Genomic DNA, 21,851 nt, shown 5'->3' with positions numbered 1-21,851 from the left:
TCAACATGTTGTCTCTGCACCCTCCTCCCTGCCCTCAATTATCCAATTAACATCTACCTCCCCACAGCCTTCTAATGAACAACTGGAATGCTAACATTCTATATTTATTACAAAAGTATGGCACCCCTGATGTCATTTTGATGTAATCAAAACTGTACTACCTAAAGTATTTCCTTTAAAAATTATAAAATTTAGATGGTCTTATTGCCATAGAAATTATGGTTATTGCTCTAAAAAACTAAAATGAGGACATATTTTCTGAGTTCTCAAATAGAGTCAAAGCACTTTTACATTATTTGCTATCTTGATTTTTTTTAACCAGTTGATAACTTAATTATGTGTTGCACGTAGTGGAGAAAATGTGGTGGCCAGATCTGCAGACTTTGCAACTGGGAAACCAGGTTTGAGTTTTGGTGTCAGCTCGACATCCTGTGATTCTGGGCAACTCACTTAATGTCCCCATGCCTAGAGCCCAAAAGGAATGTGTCCTTGTGTAATGTTACTGATGCTCAAGTGAAGCTCTCCCATACCTTTGGGTCAAGTCTGTGCTATATAAAACTGCAAAAAAAAGAAAAAAAATGAAGGGCCTCATTGCAAGATTAGTGGGCTGACCATTGGCCCGCCTGCCCCATGGATAGGAGATGACTGCAGAGTTGGCAGTCTCCCCCGCCCAATTAAAAGGTTTCCACTGAGCTGACTGGCAAAACCTCAGAAAATTGAGGTTTCCACCTATCAGCCCAGTGGAAACTGTGCAGCAGCATTGGCCTGAGCTCCTAACAGAGGCGAGGCCAGTGCCTTCGCACAGAGGCACTCTCAATACATACTGTCTGTCTTAGTAGATAGTGTGCATTTCAAGGGTGCTGGGCGGGGGGGGAACCTTGCACTGCCCATGCCACAGCATGGGTAGTGCAGGGGCCCCTAGGTGCCCCCCAGCACTGGGTATCCACCAGCCTTTCCATGGCAAGGTCTCAGCCATGGAAAGGCTGGTGGAAACAGGAGCCGATGTGCTGATCACGACTCTGAACACTGTCAACCCGGCGGGAACCATGTTCTTGGCAGTGACAACGGTCCCCTGGCGGTCTGGCCACCAGGGTGGTAATGTGGCGGTCGGAACGCCTGGAGTGAAGGGGTCTGACCTGCCAGTCTGGCAGTCCTTGGCCCACCAGACTCGTAATAAGGCCCAAAGAGTTTTGCACACTTTTGTCATTGAGCTATTCTTGAGCTACATTTGGGTGATATTTGGGCTCTTTTTTCTCTGATGGCAATGTTGGGAGACTTATGTGTTATAAAGCTCCCTAATCTCCTCATTTACTGCAGTATACTCAGTAGCAAATGCTTTCAGTTTTCCACTTTGATTCCATCAATGTTAGGACTCGCACTCATACACGCACGCTTCTTGCTGCTCCCTCACAAAATAAATCATCATGTATGAGAAAAGATGAAACATGTCATGAATGTGTTTACAGCACAGCACTTCCCTGTAACTTGTGAGGAAAATGATCTTCCATCTGAAGCCCGAATATTACATTGCATGTTTGTTTATATTGATAGTGTTGCTCCATTTGTGAACTGTGTGCCAAGCGATTTATGGAGACATTGAATTCCTTCTATGAATCATCAGAAGTGTTTGACTCATCACCAGCATGTGTCTGATGACTCCTCACCAGCAGACCAATCTATAAATAGAATGCCAAGGTGTTTTCTGTGCTGGGCTTCGAGTCTTCCTTCGCTCGCAGGTGTTCCCAGTCCAGCTGGAGTTCTGTGATTCTTTCAGGAGTCGTCTTTTCAGTATGAGGCTTCATCGGAGCTTCCCTCTCTGGAGCAGATTACTTTCTCAGCGGCTGGAGAATTTACGAGCAGTATTCCTTCTTCCTCAAATAATCAAAACATTACAGGAGAAGTTGGTTCGTGAGTAATTCCCCTCTCATCTCCCTGTCTTCAGCCTTCTTGAGGTTAGTGACCTTTTGGTGCATTATGAAAGATATTCATCAATGCTGAGAAACCCGTGATACAAGACTATTTTCCAAAGACAGCTTGAGAAATATTTTTAAAAGCAGCATTGAAGTTAAGTGTTGTGAGCTCCTGAAAGCATCGCTCGGTATCTATGCAAACTTAAACTTTTATTCTGATTGTTTTGGAGCGAGTCTATTGTGTGAAAACGAATAACAAAAGACAAATTTAAATGTTTTATTTTATACCGATTTTGTTGTGAGTTAAAAAGTGCGCTTAATAGTTGAGCAATCAAGCGCTAATAATTATTGTCACTTTGCCCAATTGAATAATAATAATTATTGGTATTTTGCTGAAAGACTCTGTGATATTTGTAGTTCTTTTGTTTTTGATTTGTATTTGGGCTTAGAATACCTGCACCAAGCCCAGAGTCAACTTTCTTAGAACAACAGAGACGCTCCTTCGTGAACCAGTGTTTTGTTTCTCTTTCCTTCCCAAATCCCTGTTCCCTATCCCTTTCCTCCAGAGGCTATTTGCTTGTTCCCTGTTCATTTCAGATACAAGAGAATAGTGTTTAGGGGTGAGGGTTTTATTCTCTCCACTCCCGCGGAACCTGGAATTCAGGTGAGTGGACATGGTCTTGTCAGAAAACCAAGCCCATGAAAATTAAGTCCGCCCGAGCCAAGATGTCTCAGACAGAGGTCAACATGGAGGATCTTGTGAGGGCTCTGATGCAGGTTCAGGCTGAGGTAGCGCAATTGAGGGAGGAAAATTATTCCCTTAGAGAACAACTTGAAAGATACAAGATTAGAAGGGAACCATGGTTAGCTGCATTTTCTAGAACAGACAAACCCTTTCTAAAACCACCAACCTTTGTTCCTAATAAACCTACTAAACCTGAAGAAGCAACACCTATGAAACTCACTGTCGTGACACCTACACCAGTTCCATTGGCTCAGCCCGAAAGATTCACTGGCGATAGTAGTAAATTTGATATATTCATGAACCAATGTTACTTGTAGTTTTTGTGCAGGCCCGCAGCTTTTCCGGATGATGCAGCAAAAGCTGCTTTTGTCTTTTTGTACCTTTAGGGAATGCTGCTAATTGGTCTATCCCCTTAGTCCAAAACGATGACCCTCTTTTGTATAATTTCCCAGAGTTTCAAGACCAAATGAAGAAACTTTTTTCTCGACCCACCTTCATGCAATCGAGTGATACTGAGGTATTGAATTTGAAACAAGGAAATAAAGACCTCTTAACATACGTAACCACTTTCAATAGATTAGTATCAGAAACCCATTGGCCAGAGACTAAAAGAACCTCATTATTTTATTGGGGACTCCGAGATGAGCTGAAAGGCGTTTTGTCTCGGATAGTAGAAACGCCTGAAGATTGTGGTGAATTTATCGATTTAGTCAATAAACGTGATCATCGATCATATGTATTGACTATAGAGCCCTTAATAAGGTGACCATAAAAAACAAGTACCCACTTCCTTTGATTCTGGTCCTTCTTAACCAACTTCACAAAGCCACAGTCTTTACTAAACTTGACCTTCGTGGAGCTTACCACCTCATCAGAGTCCGCAAGGGCGATGAATGGAAAACTGCTTTTCGCCCAAAATACGTTCTTTTTGAGTATTCTGTGATGCCGTTTGGTTTGTGTAACGCCCCGCGGCATTTCAATTCTTTATAAGCGACGTTCTTAGTTAATTCTTGGATCGCTTTGTCATAGGTCGTCATTATGAACATGGCGGTAAACACCGCACCACCGGTAGTGGCGGTAACTAATGGAGCCCATGAGAAACAAGTATCGTCCATCCACAGACCGCCAATTTTGTAGTCCCAATGACGATGGAGGAGGCTGCCCTCAGGCCAGCGGAAAGGCCCAACCCGCCCACCAAACAATGAAACACCACACCGCCATCAGTTCCGGGGCAGGAACCACCACCAGGCAAAGCGTGGCAGAAAATAACAATATAAGAGGAAACACTCACCAGAGGTACACAGAACACGCCAATGCCGACATGGAGCGATGGTTGGAAATAATGCCAGTGCTTCTCCTTGCCATATTCTTCCAGGACCGTGACCGATGACGGTAAGTACCGCAGCCTAGTACACATGGGAAGAAAGGGGGCAATTACACACCCACCCACCCCGCAACGCACTCCCAGCCCCTCCCACCATCCCAAGCTATACATACCATAACAAAATGTACTTACCAGACACAAGCCAACAAATACCTGCACCAATGTACACACCTGTGCACACTACACCCCCACAGTGAAACACTGCACAATGTCTCTATTGTGGCAACAGCACTGCTGGGCACTTACATTTTATTTGAAGGAACAAAAGTAATGTCCATGATGTAGTTCCTGAAGGGCAAATATAGCCCAAACTTGACCCCCACATGTGCAAAACTCCACTGGTAAAGGGGCATCAATGAGGCATCCAGGCACCTCAGGGAACAGGGGCAGGGGGTGGCGGGTGGGGACTGAGGTCTTGAAGGTGGGGGTCTTGGGCTTAGGTTTGCGAGGTGGAGGGGGTTTGGGCTTGCCCTTGGAAGGAGGGGGAGTGGGCCTGGACCGGGGGGTGGCAGAGGGACCTAGGGAAATACAGGGCTTCTTCCTCCCTGGGGAAGGGGCACAGGAATAGGAAGGGCTGATTGGGGTGGACTTACACGAGGAAGGAGTGGACTGGGCAAAGGCGTGGGAACATTTAGAGAGAAGACAGGGTGGGCCAGTGGGTTCAAACAGGTCAACACGGGATAGGAAAAGCTTCTTAGGTGCAGTTGGAGGAGATCTGGAGGCAGGTCATGGAGTGGAGGTTGAGGGAGTGGTCGTACCAGGTGTAGCTGTGTCGGACGTGGATGCAGGTGCCAGTTTGGTATGCTTATGTAGGTGGATGTGTGTGATGTGGATGTGTGTGAACGTTTTAGTGTTTTGGGAGGAGGGGGGTGGACACAGTGGGAGAAGACAGGCTGCCAGTGAAGATGGATGTTGTGTGGGTGTCTGCAGGTCTGGTGAGTGTGCTGCAAGTGTCTGTGAATGTAGTTGTGGTGAGTGCAGGTGTGGTGTCTAGGGTGCATGTCTGGATGTTAGCTGTTGTGGTGACTGCATTAATGGGGGCAGCAGCAGTGACTGAGGGTGCAGTGCATGTGGGTGTGCATGTTGAGGTGACAGGGTAGCGGGAGGTTAATACACTAAAGGAAGTGGATGTTGTTGTGTGTGCTTTGGTATGTCGGTTGTGTGCCTGCCTGTGGTGGGAAGTGTGGTGCTTGTGTTTTTCTGTGTGCTTCGTGTGTGTTGATCTGTGTGCATGGCTGTCTGTATGTGTGCTTGGGATGGGTAAAGGGAGTGGGGTGCTGGAAGGGGTACAGGTGGTGGTGGGCGGAAAGACCAGGGACACTGGATGCCGTCAAAGAGGAAGCCAGATCCTGAAAAGATCGCAGTAGGTCAGACATGGCACTGTGAATGCCTTCCAGGTATGCATTGCATTGCTGCATCTGGGATGCTAGCCCCCATTCACAATGGTTGTCTGCCATACAGAGATGGGTCTCAGGAGGTCAATAGCCTCCTCTGTGAGGGCAGCAGGGCTGACTGGGGCAGGGGATGAGGTGCCTGGGGCAAAGGAGACACCCCCACTCCTGGGTGAGCGGGCATGGGTAACTCAGTGCGGAGCAACTGGGAGGGTGGTGATGGTATGGGGTGGAGGGAGATAACAAAGAATGGGTGGGCCTAGTAGGGTCCACCACCACCAGGGAGCTGTCATCGAAGGAGGTATCAGAGTCACTACCTCCAGTGGTAGTTGCCTCCCCCATGGTACTCCCCTCACCCTCAAACCCACTGATCCCCTTGGCATCGGTCGACTCTGCCTCCTTGGAACTGTGGACTGCTGCATCCCCATTCGCCGGTGCCTCAGCTCCCTCGCCAGATGATGCTAATATACACAGGGACACAAGAGCACAGGGGTGGGGAAACAAAACAAGAAAAGTGTATGTCAAATCCCTGAAATAGGTACATTTTGGGACACAGACACTCCCACTCAGGTAAGGCACTAACCCGCAGTAGACACAACATATGTTACGAATGTGCCCCTGACTAGTAGACATGACCCCAGAATACACCACATTACCTTCCTGAAACACGACTCTGATACACTGTGTGAAGTGAACCCATGAGAGACTATGCCAAGCTAAAACATCTACAAGTTTATAAGGCCATAATGAATACAAAATGACAATAAGGGGGACCCTCATAGGCCTACAGACCCTGCCAAAACTAGCTAAGACACTACCTCAAGGGCGTGGAGGAGGGCAGGACTGCAGGGACATGCCTGTCTAAGTGCCTGGCACTACAATGCATGCATCCCACAGCACCCAACTACACCCATTATAGTGGTATCACAACAGTGTTGGTACCCATCAACTTGTGGCTGCTGTGTTGCCTTCAAGCGCCCATCGAAATCCAGATATGCCACCACCAGAATGCGGGCCATTAAGGGGGTCAGGGTCCAACAGGTACCCCTTCCTCATTGGGAGGCCTTCCCCAGCTGGGCCTCTCCAGTCTTCCTGGCCCAGCGCCTCAGGTCCTCTAACCACTTCCTGCAGTGGGTGCTCCGCCGGTTGTAGATCCCCAGGGTCCGCACTTCCTTGGCATGGCTTGCCATAGGCCTCTCTTTTGATGGGTGCTGACCTGCATGGGACACACAGAGTAAAGAAAAAGACGTCAGTGTGGGTGCCCCCTACACAAATGCCATGCCCGTCATACTGACATGGCCCATAAAGACTTGCAAATGAACAAATTACAAGCAGAAAGTGCCAGACAACCTACGGCTGGGCAGTCACACATTGAACGCACATGCATACAGGCATCGGCCACAATCACACACATCTAAGGATGACAGATGCCAACTCACCTGCTCCTCTGGTCGCTCATACAACTTCACATACAGGGGTAGGACCCCGTCCATCAGCTTCTCAAGCTCCTCCGTGGTGAAGGCCGGGGCCCGTTCCCCTGTCACACGCATCATCTCAGGGACCAGATTCAGGACACAGCAGCACACGCAGTGGAGTACTACCCTTCACATGATGAAGGAGTCAAGTGTGCGCTGTCACCACCGGCGGCGATCATGATTAGCCCAGGTTCCCCATTGACAACCATGTAATCCAATAATCAGGTGCACGGCAGTGAACACCGCCTACCCCCATGATGACTAACGCCAGTGGAATGAAGTCACTGCCACACTACCACACCTGGATTGCAGGAGGCTGCCATTTTGCTTTCACCAGTTCTCCATAGCCTTGCCGGGGGCCTCATCCATGGCCCCATTCTCTCTCCCCTTCGTCGATTACTGACATGATTCTTCGATCCCCACATGTACTCACGGTTGGAAGTGTGTATACAAAGTGATGCCATTATGACAGAGAAACCTCAGCACACATTAGCCTGGAGGTGTACCTCATTCTTTCTGTCTATGTGTCCCATTTTGAAAAGTATAGTGACATCATGTGATGCAAGTGTATGTCGAAACTCAAAATGTGTTCTTTCCTCACCCATAGGTACAGACCCATGTGGCGAGGGAGGGCCTCATCTGTTTACAGACCCTAGGTGGATCTGGCCACTATGGATCATTATTACCTACCGACTTATTAGAGCTACAATCCATGACCTCTGTGCATTTATGGATCCTGTTCTGAAGCCGGCCAATCGAAATCAGCATGCCTTCCCTAGAACTGTGGAAGTGCTATCTGTGCTCCATTTTTTGGCCATGGGCTCATTTCAGGTGACAGTAGGCATGGCTGCAGGAGTATCACAGCCAATGTTCAGCCACATCCTGTCCAATTTCCTGAATTCATTCGTTCAACACTTGCAAAGTTATGTCTAGTTTCTCCAAAGGGCTGAACTCACTGCCATCAAATCTGTATTCTATGCCTTTGCTAATATCCCCCATGTGATTGGTGCCATTGATGGAACCCCCATAGCCCTCATACCTCCAAGAGTGAATGAACAGGTGTATAGGAATCATAAGAACTATCACTCAATGAATGTTCAATTGGTGTTTACTGCTGATCAATACATTTCACATGTCAACGCAAGGTTTCGAAGATAAGTCCATGATTAATTTGTCCTGAGAAACAGCAATGTGCCACAGATGATGGGACAACTACAGGGGGACAGAGCTTGGCTCATAGGTGAGTGTGTATGACACTGGATCAGTTACATAGCTGACAGGCAGGCTGTATGCAAGTAAAATATGTGTGTTCAAGCCCTCTTTTGCCCACTTTTGCAGGTGATTCTGGCTACCCCAACATACAATGGCTCCTGACACCTGTGAGGAATCCCAGGACAGATGCTGAGAGGAATTATAATGCGGCCCATGGCCGTACTAGGAGGGTGAAAGACCGCACTATAGGAATCCTGAAGGCAAGATTTAGTTGCCTGCATCTCTCTGGAGGATCCCTGTGCTATGTCCCTGACAAGGTGTGTAAGATAGTGATGGCCTGCTGCATGCTGCACAACTTGGCTGTGAGGAAAGCTATCCCACTTGTGGAAGAGGAGGGTGCTGTTTAACCAGCTCTGTAACCGCAGAGGAGGGATGAGAGTGATGGTGAGGAAGAAGAGGGGGAAGATATCAACTCCAGGACCCAGCTAATCCGGCTATACTTCCAGTGACTCCCAGGTACTGCTTAATGATACTGATGCCTTCACTGCATTGTTTCAGTCTGACTCATGTAATAAGTACTGTGGTATCTTTTGTCAGTGACAGTGCAAAATCATGACTGGAGTGGCAAATGCCAGGGAACACAATTTTATGTACAGTGCGACATACTTCAGACACCACAGTGTGTTGGATCCCCTCTTGTAATAAAAGTCGCATTATGATGGTAACTGGCTAATGCATTCACATTTACAATTGATCTCTCATATTGATTAAGGGCATATATTTTGAGTGCACAGGTGTATTTATTCAATGGCAATATATACATAACTGTTGGGACAGTGAAAGGGAGTGGGCACATGGTGAACAACATATTCAGATACATATGCTCAGCTGTTGGTTGCACAGGGGTATAGTCCATGGGGCCATTGGAAGATGGTCAGATGACAGTGGCATGTCAACAAGGTAGCTCAGTGGCACACAAGGGAGACAGTTCAGGGCAGAGTTACTTTGTGGCGCTGGGCTTGGTCTTAGCTGGTGTTTCAGTGGCATATTTGGGTCTGAGGGCACGTTTGCAAAGGTGCAACTGGGATGCATGCATAGGGGTACTGATGTCCTGTGAGTCCTCTGGCAGTGCCACCAGTCCGGTGACTACTGCAGATGTAGATGTCAGGGCAGTGTCCTGGCTAGTGGTAGGGGCCTGCAGGTAGGTGGAGGACTCCGGCTAGCTGTGGTACTGGCGCTGCAACACCCCTGCATTGGAGGCCATACGTGACATTGAGCTGTTTCCATTGCTCCATGTCCTCTGTGTGGTGTGCTATCTGCAGCCTCTGATTCTGCTCCAAGGTGTCCAGGATCTGGCCCATCCTGTCCTAGGAATGGTGGTATGCTCCCAGGACCTCAGATATCACCTCCTGGGCTGCTGCATCCATCCTTTGGCCACCCCCCTGGGCCACTGATGCCCTCCCACTGGCTGTAGCCCCCTGTGCCTGTGTCCCCTGCACAGATATGGTAGTCCCACTTGCAGTTGGCCCTTCATCATCCTGCCTGTTGGTGTGTGGAGACTCTGGCCTCTGTATATGTGGGCAGCCAGTCCGTGGCCTAGTGACACTGGTGTGGGGTCGTTTGGCCAGAGATGATGATGATGGCTGAGTAGTAGGGGTGTCAGTGGTGTCCTGGGTGGGGCTTCCGGAGGGTGGCAGTCCAGGGGTGTGGGATGGGCCAGGGGTGTCCTCTGTGTCCAGACATCCCTCTGCACTCAGGTGGAGGACTGACACTCCTTGACGTCTCCGTCCGAGTGGCATGGGTGGTGGTGCCTGTGTGTGAGAGAATAGAGATGTGGGTGTCCTGTACATATTTGTCAATTGCAGCACTGGTCAGCACTAATTGATGGTTATATTCCCATGTAGTGGCATGCAAGGTCTCTTCGTGTATATTTTGGTGCATCTTTTGTGGGGGGTGGAGGTGCATTTTGGGTGCTGTAGTGCCACTGGAATTCCTTGCAGGGTTAGGTGGCTGTGCACAGGGGGCTGGATGGTGATTTGTTTGGTGTATTGTGGGCATGCAGGGGACTTCGATGTGGGTTTGTGGGTGTTGTGGACTGGGTAGAGGACGGGGTACTGGTGGTAGTGAGGGGGTGGGTGATTCATGCATTACAGGTGTGGTGACTGATAAGGTATTGTAGCTGACTAACCCAAGTCCAGTCCTCCAGTGAGTCCGATGAGGCCCTCCGGGTGCAGGATAGCTAGTACCTTCTTCTCCCAGTCTGTGTATTTGGGTGGAGGAGGTGGGGGACCACCACCAGTCTTCTGTACGGCGATGTTGTGCCTACATGCCATGGACTGAACCTTCCCGTGCAGGTCGTTCCATCTCTTCCTAATGTCCTCCCTTGTGAGTGGATGGTTTCCCACTGCATTGACCTTGAGACCTTGGTGAAGCAGGGGTGCTTAGGGGGTGCCATAGTGTGTGTTGTGGGTGGTGTGTTGTAGGTGTTGTAGGTGGTTTGGTGAGGGTGCTGTTGTGTGGTTGGGTGTATGGCCTGTGATGGTGCTTGATCAATGTGTGGGTTTTGGTGGTGTTTTTGTGTTTGTGACTTGTGTGATGGTCAGTTCACTGTATGTGTGTTGTGTTGTCAATATCTGTTGTGCTATTGGTGTTGCAAAGGATTGTGGGGTGTGTATGTGTGTGTTTTATAGTTCTGTGGACGTGTGTCAGGTGTGTGGGTTTCAAACTTGTCAATGTGTGCATTTGTTGCTAGTGGGTCCCATTGCTGGCCGTGGCGGTTCGTACCCCAATGATCTTCTCTAAAAAACTTTTACAGGCAGAACAAAACTATACAGTAGAAGAAAGAGAACTTCTAGCCATAAAGTTGGACTTTCAAGAATGGAGACATCATTTGTGGGGAGCATGTTTTCCCATCACTATTTATTCGGATCATAAGAACTTACAATTTTTTTGATCTCCAAAAGCACTTACCCCACGACAAATGAGATGGGTTTATTTTTTAATGAATTTGATTTCATAATTACTTATAGACCCCATGTACAACAATTTAAGGCTGAAGCCCTGTCACGTCTCCAAAACACCACAACACAATCAGATACAAGGCAGATAACACTGATTCCAATGATTCCCCCAGAAAAAATTATAGGTAGTTGTTCGGGCGAGCTCCCATTCCTGGACACATTAAAACAAGAATTGCAGAAGGAAAATATGGAACAATGGTTAGCACATCCAGTCCAATCCATTTCTGACAATCTATTTTATCATTATCAGGCTTTGTTTATTTCTAAAAATCTGAGAGAGCTGGTTATTCAATGGTGTCATTCGTCCTCCTTGAGTGGACATCCGGGAGAGCATAAGACTAAGGACTTGTGCACACAACGGTTCTAGTGGGATTCCCTAGATGCAGGCATAAAGGAGTTTATACGAACATGTCCCGTATGTGCATGTAACAAACCTTCACACACCACCCCATAGAAAAACTCATTCCTTTACCAGTACCGGCAGCTCCATGGCATACTATTAGTATGGATTTTGTAACCGATCTACCGAAAGATAAGGGGAATACATGTATACTAGTGGTACTGGATTTATTCTCAAAAATGTCCCATTTCATTCCTTTCACTAAAAACTGCTAAAGAAGTAGTTGAACCTTTTATAATGCATATTGTCCGGCTTCATGTTTTGCCAACTGTAATTATCTCTGATCGAGGAACACAATATGGTGGTCATTCTGACCTCGGCGGTAAAAGGCGCCTACCGCCGGTCAGAAATCCTCCATAATCCCGCCGAGGTCGCGGAAACCCGCCACGGTCATTCTGACCCGCAGAAGGCAAACCTCCGAAAATCCGACCGCCACAACAGACCGCCAGACCAGCGGTCGGCGGAAAGGTGGAGGTGACAAAACCTCCACCGTCACGCCAACAGAAATACGCCCATGCCATTACGACCCACGAATCCACGCAGCGGTCATTCAAACGCGGTATTCCATTGGCGCTACACACCGCCGCGGTCAGAATACACACACATCACCAAAACACAGCCACATTGGACGATTTGAATCCCACACACCTGATACACATACACACACCACTCCCACACACACAATACAATATAAAACACCCACCCACATCACCCACAAACCCCTACGCTAAAAAATTCGTAAAGAAGGCAAGAGCGAGACACCAGCATCCCAAAAATAACAGCCACAGCCACTCAACACCATCACCCACACACTATCCACACACAAAACAACACACACCACCACACTCAACTCACTTAAATACACATACTCCACCCCACACATCATACACACCACCCCATGGCACCCCAAAGACAACCCCGCTTCACAGACGAAGAACTCAGGGTCATGGTGGAGGAAATCGTTCGGGTAGAGCCCCAGCTGTTCGGCACACAGATACAATACACCAGCATTGCCCGGAGGACGGAGCTATGGCAGAGGATTGTCGACAGGGTGAACGCAGTGGGACAGCACCCCAGAAATCGGGAAGACATCAGGAAGCGATGGAACGACCTACGGGGGAAGGTGCGTTCCATGGTATCCAGGCACAACATCGCCGTGCAGAAGACTGGCGGAGGACCCCCACCTCAACCCCCACAATTCACATCATGGGAGGAGGAAGTCTTGAACATCCTGCATCCTGACGGCCTCGCAGGAGTCGGCGGAGGAATGGATACTGGTAAGTTGAAGCTTCAATACTGCTTCCCCCCCACCTGCATGCCAAATCAGACCCCAAACCTCACCCCCATCCTCGAACCCCACCCTCACCCCCACCCCCATCCTCACCCCCACCCTCACCCCCACCACCATCCTCACCCCCACCACCATCCTCACCCCCACCACCATCCTCACCCCCACCCCCAGCACACCTATTCCCCGCCAATGTCTCACCATCACAACCCACACATCCCAAAACCTAGGCCTGCATGCGTCCACTAAGCATGGACACCCATCACCAAAGCATGCCCAATGCATATACACATCCCCCCCACAAGCCACCCTCACCAAAGCCCCCACACACGAATGCCAGCACTTGGGGACACGAGAACCCACAGATACACCCATATGCCACACATTGAAACTATAACCATACCTCTATACCCCTGCAGGACCCGACCGTCAACACACCGCGGCGGAGGGGCCAGAATTATCCACACCCCCCACCCAAGAGGCCGTCAGCGATGACAGCAGCTCTGTCGACCTGGACACCGATGACCAGCCCGGACCATCGGGGACCTCTGGACAGTCGGTTCCCCTCACACAGGCCCAGGCCACTACAGACCCAAACCCCTCTGGGAACACCAGCACAGCTCCCACCCAGCGGGCCCATGCCTCTGTCTCCAGGGCGCGTCAATCTGCGGTGTGTCTACCACTACAGGGCACCCAGGATAACCCACCACCCCAACAACAACAGGGACCTGGGGGCAGTGGTAGTGGGCACACCGGCCAGGGGGCAGAGGCCCAGGGAAACAGGGGAACTCGGAGGGCAGCTGTGCGACAGGGGGGGGAGGAGAGGCCCAGGGAACCCACTCTCCACGAGGTCCTCACCACCATCATGGGAGCATACAACCGCTCCCAGGAGACGATGGCGACGGTACTGGCCCGGTTCCAGGAGATCCAGGTGCTGCAGGAGGAACACTATCGGGGGTACAGGGAGGACATCAGAGCCATCAACACCACCCTGGTTACCATGGTAGGGCTGCTGCAGGACCTCGTCAACAACAGGGCGGACACTGAACAACACCCAAGGGCCCCTGCCACTAGCCTGGACCAAGAACAGGCAACCACCTCCGCCGGCGCTAGTGGACAGAAGGCCCCCGCACAGCAGCAGCCCACCAGACCCCCACCTCCTGCAGGAGAAGAACCACCCCGCAAGAGGGCCCTGAGATCTCGCAAGAAGACAGAGTAGGATGTCAAGACCCCCGCCAGCAATGGATACCACCTGATGTCATCCCACTGTCCCACATTGTCACCCTGTCCATCCTTGAACTGCCCATGCTCCATCTCTCCACAGGCCTCTGGACAATGCACCTGTGTGACTGTTACTCTGGACTCTGCCATGGACATTCCTTCACCATAGCCCCCACCCACTTGAAACCACCCATCCCATTTTGAGCACTTAAATAAACACCTATTTTGCACCAAAAAATCTGGAGTCTGGCTGTGATTTCAATAGATTGTAATTGACATGACAGTGCAAATATGTCCTTGTACATGGTGAAGTCAACAAACAGCTGCCACAAAGCTGTAGTCCATGGAGAAACGAAGCACAGGACTCGTAGTGGGGACCCCAGACCTGAAATAGGGAGGGAAAAGCCAAAACTCAGTCATCATACACTGGGGCAAATAGACAGGCAGCAGAGATGCAGGAGAGTAGTTAACATTTACTAAATTATCTTTGAAATGTTACCTGTGTCCTATTGGAAGTACTGTGCAATGATTCTGTCCCTGTTGTCTGTTTCAGCCCCGTCGTCTTCCTCCTCGTCACTCTCCTCAGGTTCCACCGCTGCCACAACACCACCGTCTCGACCATCCTCCTGCAGGAAAGGCACCTGGCGACGCAAAGCCAGGTTGTGAAGCATGCAGCAGGCCACGATGATGTGACACACCATCTTAGGTGAGTACATTAGGGATCCACCTGTCATATGCAGGCACCGAAACCTGGCCTTTAGGAGGCCAAAGGTGCGTTCGATCACCCTCCTAGTACGCCCATGGGCCTCATTGTACCGTTCCTCTGCCCTGGTCCGGGGATTCCTTACTGGGGTCAGTAGCCACGACAGGTTGGGGTACCCAGAGTTCCCCACTAGCCATACACGGTGTCTCTGTAGCTGTTCCATCACGTAAGGGATGCTGCTATTCCTGAGGATGTAGGCGTCATGCACTGACCCTGGGAATTTGGCATTTACATGCGAGATGTACTGGTCAGCCAAACACACCACCTGGATGTTCATTGAATGGTAATTTTTTCTGTTCCTGTACACCTGCTCCCTGTCTCTTGGGGGAAACAAAGCCACATGGGTCCCATCAATGGCACCAATTACGTTGGGAATATGTCCAAGGGCGTAGAAATCACCCTTCACTGTAGCCAATTCGCCCACCTCAGGGAAAATGATGTAGCTCCTCACGGATTTCATCAGGGCAGACAACACTCTGGATAACACCTTCGAAAACATGGGCTGAGACATCCCAGAAGCAATTCCCACGGTTGTCTGAAATGACCCACTTGCCAAGAAATGGAGTACTGACATGACCTGCACCAGAGGGGGAATCCCTGTGGGTTGGCGGATGGGGGACATCAGGTCGGGCTCCAGCTGGGCACACAGTTCATGGATAGTGGCACGGTTAAGACGGTAGGTCAGGATAATGTGGCGTTCTTCCATTGTCGACAGGTCCACCAGCGGTCGGTACACGGGAGGATTCATCCGTCTCCTCGCCCAACCCAGCGGACGGTGCCTAGGAAGGACAACATGGAGCACACAGTCAAGCAACCCACAGGTATGTACTCACAGCTAGCACAGTAAACTATTCTCTATGCAGTGAATGGCGTGTCTGAGTGGCTATGCAAGGCCTAGGCCTGTGTGACGCAGTTGAAATTGAGCCATGTGGGCCCTGGAAATGGCGGCTGCCTGACCTGTGAAGTGTGACAATGGGATGTGAGGTCAATGCGCTGGCGTGGCACACCGCGGCGGGCGGCGGGCCAAGACCGCGGCGCCAAGCCGCATTGGTTAACATTGAAGCCTATGGGTTTCAGGAGCCAATGGCGAAGGGCGCCGGCGGTGGCGGGACGCACCGCCGCGGTACGCACCGCCGCGGACGTGACCGCCATTTTCTATCTACTAATCCACTTGCGACTTGAACTTTCACAGGAGAGGACCTATACTGCAAGTGTTGCTGTGACCTCGGTCTGGAAGGGACAATGGCTGCTCCACCTGGGGAAAGGGCCCCTGCCTTCACTGGAGAGGAGTTGGAGAAACTTGTGGATGGGGTCCTCCCCCAGTATGCGCTACTCTACGGTCCTCCAGACCAACAAGTGAGTTTAATTCTATCTGGATTTTGGGCCACTGGCTGGCTTGGGGGCATGGCGGGGGGCCTGGCGGGGATGGGGGGCATGTTGGGCCTGGCGGGGGGCATGGCGGGGGGCCTGGCGGGGGGCCTGGCGGGGATGGGGGGCATGTTGGGCCTGGCGGGGGGCATGGCGGGGGGCCTGGCGGGGATGGGGGGCATGTTGGGCCTGGCGGGGGGCATGGCGGGGGGCCTGGCGGGGATGGGGGGCATGTTGGGCCTGGCGGGGGGCATGGCGGCGGGCCTGGCGGGGATGGGGGGCATGTTGGGCCTGGCGGGGGCATGGCGGGGGGCCTGGCGGGGATGGGGGGCATGTTGGGCCTGGCAGGGGGCATGGCGGGGGGCCTGGCGGGGATGGGGGGCATGTTGGGCCTGGCGGGGGGCCTGGCGGGGATGGGGGGCATGTTGGGCCTGGCGGGGGGCATGGCGGGGTCCTGGCGGGGATGGGGGGCATGTTGGGCCTGGCGGGGGGCATGGCGGGGGGCCTGGCGGGGATGGGGGGCATGTTGGGCCTGGCGGGGGGCCTGGCGGGGATGGGGGGCATGTTGGGCCACTGGCAAGGAAAATGCTGACAAACTTGAACGTGGTATTTCTCCCTCCCTGTACGTGTCACATAGGTCCGCGCCCATGAGAAGATCGGGATTTGGCGTGCCATCGCCAAGGAAGTCCGGACCCTGGGGGTCCACCATCGACGGGGCACCCATTGCCGCAAGAGGTGGGAGGACATCCGCCGCGGGACCAAGAAGACCGCCGAGTCTCTGCTGGGGATGGCCTCCCAACGTAGGCGGGGTGCCTGCCGTCAACTGAGCCCCCTGATGTTACGGATCCTGGCGGTGGCCTACCCTGATTTGGATGGGCGCGTGAGGGCAGCACAGCAGACACAAGGGGGTGAGTACAAGCATTATCTACTCTGTTGTCGCGCAGTGGAGGTGTCTGGTTGGGGGAGGAGGGCTGGGGGTCCCCCTAGGCCAGGGCGATATCTGTAGGCTGGGCACCCCCGTAAGCCCCTGTGTCCCCAGCCACCACCCTCAGTAGTTTGTCAGTACAGCCATCCCTGGGCCGTGTCATCCATGGGTGCAGTTGTCAACTCTAGGCGTGTAGGGCATGTTCCACGGAATGCGTAGCGGACCCCAAGTGCGCAACTTAGTGCAGGGGGCATCTGTGTCTGTCATGTCCGCTAACTGTACCGGAGATCCATGTAATCAATATCCCTTTATTTCTCTCTCCCCCCCCCTTTTTGTTTGTCTTTCTGTGCTTGTGTGCATCAGCATCATCAGGCGGAGGAGAAGTGGCATCGGGGCAGGAGGGAGCTGCATCTCACATGGCCCAGGAGGGCCATGCCACAGAGTCAGACTGGACCAGTGAGACGGAGGGCGAGGGGAGCTCCACGACGGGGACGACTGGACCCTGCAGCGACACGGACACGTCCTCGGTAGGGGGCTCCCTTGCGGGGGTGGCACCATCCGTGCCCCCCGCCATTACAGGTACAGCCGCCACCCAGCGCACCATCACCGCCCTCCCAGCAGCCCCTCAGCGTTCGCCCCGTGCCCGCTCTGCCAGGAAGCCGAGCATCTCCTTCGCCCCAGGCACCTCAGGCCCTGCCCCTGTTACCCCCGCTGCCCTCAGTGAGGAGGTCATTGACCTCCTCCGAACGCTCATTGTTGGGCAGACTACCCTTTTGAATGCCATCCAGGGGGTGGAGAGGGAGGTTCATCGCAGCAATGCGTACCTGGAGGGCATTCATTCGGGTCAGGCTGCCCATCAGCGATCGTTCCAGGCTCTGGCCTCAGCACTGACGGCAGCCATTGTCCCTGTCTCCTGCCTGCCTCTACTAACTCCCTCCTCCCAGTCTCCTGTTCCTCTGCCTGTCCCACCCACACCATCAGACCAGCCTGCACACACCTCAACACCCAAGAGAAGCTCATCCAAACATAAGCACCACAGATCACGCAGACATTCACACACGCAACATTCCGATGCAGACATGCCAACAGTCACTACCACCTCTGTGACCCCCACCTCCTCGTCTCCCTCCTCCCTCCCTGTGACGTCTACACTCACACCTCCATTCACCTCACCATCAGCCAGTGTTTCCATCACCAGCACACCCTCCACTCCAGTCCGCACACGTGCAGTCACCACCCCCACTGCCATTTACACGTCCCCTGTGTCCTCTCCCACTGTGTCTGTCACCCCCTCTTCCACACCACACAAACGCAGCCACCCACCCACCCAACAGCCATCCACCTCACGACAGCCTATCCCTCCTGCACCTGCACCCAAAGACAGCAAACGTGACTCACCTACAACCACATCCTCTCCCTCCACTCCCATTCCCACTGTACCTACCACTCTCCATTGTCCCAAGAAGCTCTTCCTCGCCACTACTAACTTCTTTCCTGACCCTGAGCCCCCCCCTCCTTCTCGTCGGGGTAAGAAGAGCACCTCAGCCACCACCAGCCCTGCAGCCCCCTTGACAAGGGTGCAGGGGTATTGGAGCCCGCCAGCCCGCATGTCTGGATCTTCGCCCAGCAGCAAGGGGACAGCCAGCCCACCCCCTGGGAAGAGGAGCAGAAGGCGGAAGGGGCGCCGCAGGAGCCCGCCTTCTACATCCCCCCCGGACACCACCCAGAGACAGTCACCAGCCACAGCTCCAAAGGGAGGCAAGGGCCACAGGCCCACGACTAAGGAGGGCAAGGGCAGCAAGTCGGAGAGGTCAGGCAGCAGGCCTGCTGCCCAGGAGGAGCCCACAACCCCCATAGCCGCTGCCCCGGGAGGAACCGGCACAGCTGCCCCGGGAGAGCCCACCACCCCCATAGCCGCTGCCCAGGGAGGACCCAGCCCAGCTGGCCAGGAGGGCCCCACCACCCACAGCCCAGGTGGGCAGTGAAGGAGCACCATCCCCGCTGCCCAGGAGGGCACCACCAGGCAATTAGCAGTTGGCCATAGACCGTCCGCCGTCTCAAGAACCGCTGAACTGGGCCCTTCAAGGCAAGGAGCGCTGAACTGGGCCCCGCCGTCTCAAGAACCGCTGAACTGGGCCCGCTGTCTCAAGAACCGCTGAACTGGGCCCCGCTGTCTCAAGAACCGCTGAACTGGGCCCCGCCGTCTCAAGCACCGCTCCGCTGGGCCCCGCCGTCTCAAGCACCGCTCCGCTGGGCCCCGCCGTCTCAAGAACCGCTGAACTGGGCCCTTCAGGGCAAGGACCGCTGAACTGGGCCCCGCCGTCTCAAGCACCGCTCCGCTGGGCCCGCCGTCTCAAGCACCGCTGAACTGGGCCCTTCAAGGCAAGGAGCGCTGAACTGGGCCCCGCCGTCTCAAGAACCGCTGAACTGGGCCCCGCCGTCTCAAGCACCGCTGACCTGGGCCCTTCAAGGCAAGGAGCGCTGAACTGGGCCCCGCCGTCTCAAGAACCGCTGAACTGGGCCCGCTGTCTCAAGAACCGCTGAACTGGGCCCCGCTGTCTCAAGAACCGCTGAACTGGGCCCCGCCGTCTCAAGAACCGCTGAACTGGGCCCCGCCGTCTCAAGAACCGCTGAACTGGGCCCCGCTGTCTCAAGCACCGCTCCGCTGGGCCCCGCCGTCTCAAGCACCGCTCCGCTGGGCCCCGCAGTCTCAAGAACCGCTGAACTGGGCCCTTCAGGGCAAGGACCGCTGAACTGGGCCCCGCCGTCTCAAGCACCGCTCCGCTGGGCCCCGCCGTCTCAAGCACCGCTCCGCTGGGCCCCGCCGTCTCAAGAACCGCTGAACTGGGCCCTTCAGGGCAAGGACCGCTGAACTGGGCCCCGCCGTCTCAAGCACCGCTCCGCTGGGCCCCGCCGTCTCAAGCACCGCTGAACTGGGCCCTTCAAGGCAAGGAGCGCTGAACTGGGCCCCGCCGTCTCAAGAACCGCTGAACTGGGCCCCGCTGTCTCAAGAACCGCTGAACTGGGCCCCGCTGTCTCAAGAACCGCTGAACTGGGCCCTTCAAGGCAAGGAGCGCTGAACTGGGCCCCGCCGTCTCAAGAACCGCTGAACTGGGCCCCGCTGTCTCAAGAACCGCTGAACTGGGCCCCGCTGACTCAAGAACCGCTGAACTGGGCCCTTCAAGGCAAGGAGCGCTGAACTGGGCCCCGCCGTCTCAAGAACCGCTGAACTGGGCCCCGCTGTCTCAAGAACCGCTGAACTGGGCCCCGCTGTCTCAAGAACCGCTGAACTGGGCCCTTCAAGGCAAGGAGCGCTGAACTGGGCCCCGCCGTCTCAAGAACCGCTGAACTGGGCCCCGCTGTCTCAAGAACCGCTGAACTGGGCCCCGCCGTCTCAAGCACCGCTCCGCTGGGCCCCGCCGTCTCAAGCACCGCTCCGCTGGGCCCCGCCGTCTCAAGCACCGCTCCGCTGGGCCCCGCCGTCTCAAGAACCGCTGAACTGGGCCCTTCAGGGCAAGGAGCGCTGGCCCTTTGGCAGACGTGGCAGGGCAGGATCTATCTCGGGCAGGGCTGCAGGATGTCCTCTGGCCAACTTGCCTCCTCCAGTGGCAGTGGGGTCTGTTATGGACTGTTTGGACTGTGGCTTTGCTCTCCCCAGGATGGCCCAGTGGGCAGGCCACCCACTGTATGGACTGTTTGGACTGTGGCTTTGCTCTCCCCAGGATGGGCCAGTGGGCAGGCCACCCACTGTATGGACTGTTTGGACTGTGGCTTTGCTCTCCCCAGGATGGGCCAGTGGGCAGGCCACCCACTGTATGGACTGTATGGACTGTGGCTTTGCTCTCCCCAGGATGGCCCAGTGGGCAGGCCACCCACTGTATGGACTGTATGGACTGTGGCTTTGCTCTCCCCAGGATGGCCCAGTGGGCAGGCCACCCACTGTATGGACTGTATGAACTGTATGGACTGTGGCTTTGCTCTCCCCAGGATGGCCCAGTGGGCAGGCCACCCACTGTATGGACTGTTTGGACTGTGGCTTTGCTCTCCCCAGGATGGCCCAGTGGGCAGGCCACCCACTGTATGGACTGTTTGGACTGTGGCTTTGCTCTCCCCAGGATGGGCCAGTGGGCAGGCCACCCACTGTATGGACTGTTTGGACTGTGGCTTTGCTCTCCCCAGGATGGGCCAGTGGTCATGGAGTCCCCTCGTGGATCTGGCGTCGTGTACTCAAGTGGCTGAGGTGCCCCCCCTTCCCTTCCCCCTGAGGTGCCTGTCCTATTTTCTTTCTGATGCCCCTGCAGTGTTCTCTCCGTGGAGTTCTTGTCGTGGGACTGGGCTTTGCCCCTTTGCACAGGACCCCTGTGATCCACGGACAGTGGTTGGACTACATTTAGTAGCTGTATATATTTTGTACATAGTTTATTTATTTATTGGGATTACTGGTGTCCATATTTCAATATATCTGGCCGTTTATGATCTCTTCTTTTGGTCTTTGCATTATTTCGGAGGGGGGTGGTTTGTGGGTTGTGACAGTGATCTGTGGGAATGCATTGATGTGTGTGTTGTAGTGGGTGTGGGTGGGTGGGTGTGTGCCGGTAATCTTTTCCCTCCCCTGTGTCGTAGGTGCAGTACTCACCGATGTCTTCCGCGCCGCCGGGCGTGCTCCTGGTATATGAGCAGGAATAGGAGTGCGGGGATGACCTGCAACTCTGGTTCCATACTGCCGGAATCTCGCGTGGAGTGCGTAGA

This window comes from Pleurodeles waltl, chromosome 5, assembly GCF_031143425.1.
Source record: "Pleurodeles waltl isolate 20211129_DDA chromosome 5, aPleWal1.hap1.20221129, whole genome shotgun sequence".
Classification (NCBI taxonomy): Eukaryota; Metazoa; Chordata; class Amphibia; order Caudata; family Salamandridae; genus Pleurodeles; species Pleurodeles waltl.
Note: the sequence above shows the minus strand (reverse complement) of the source record.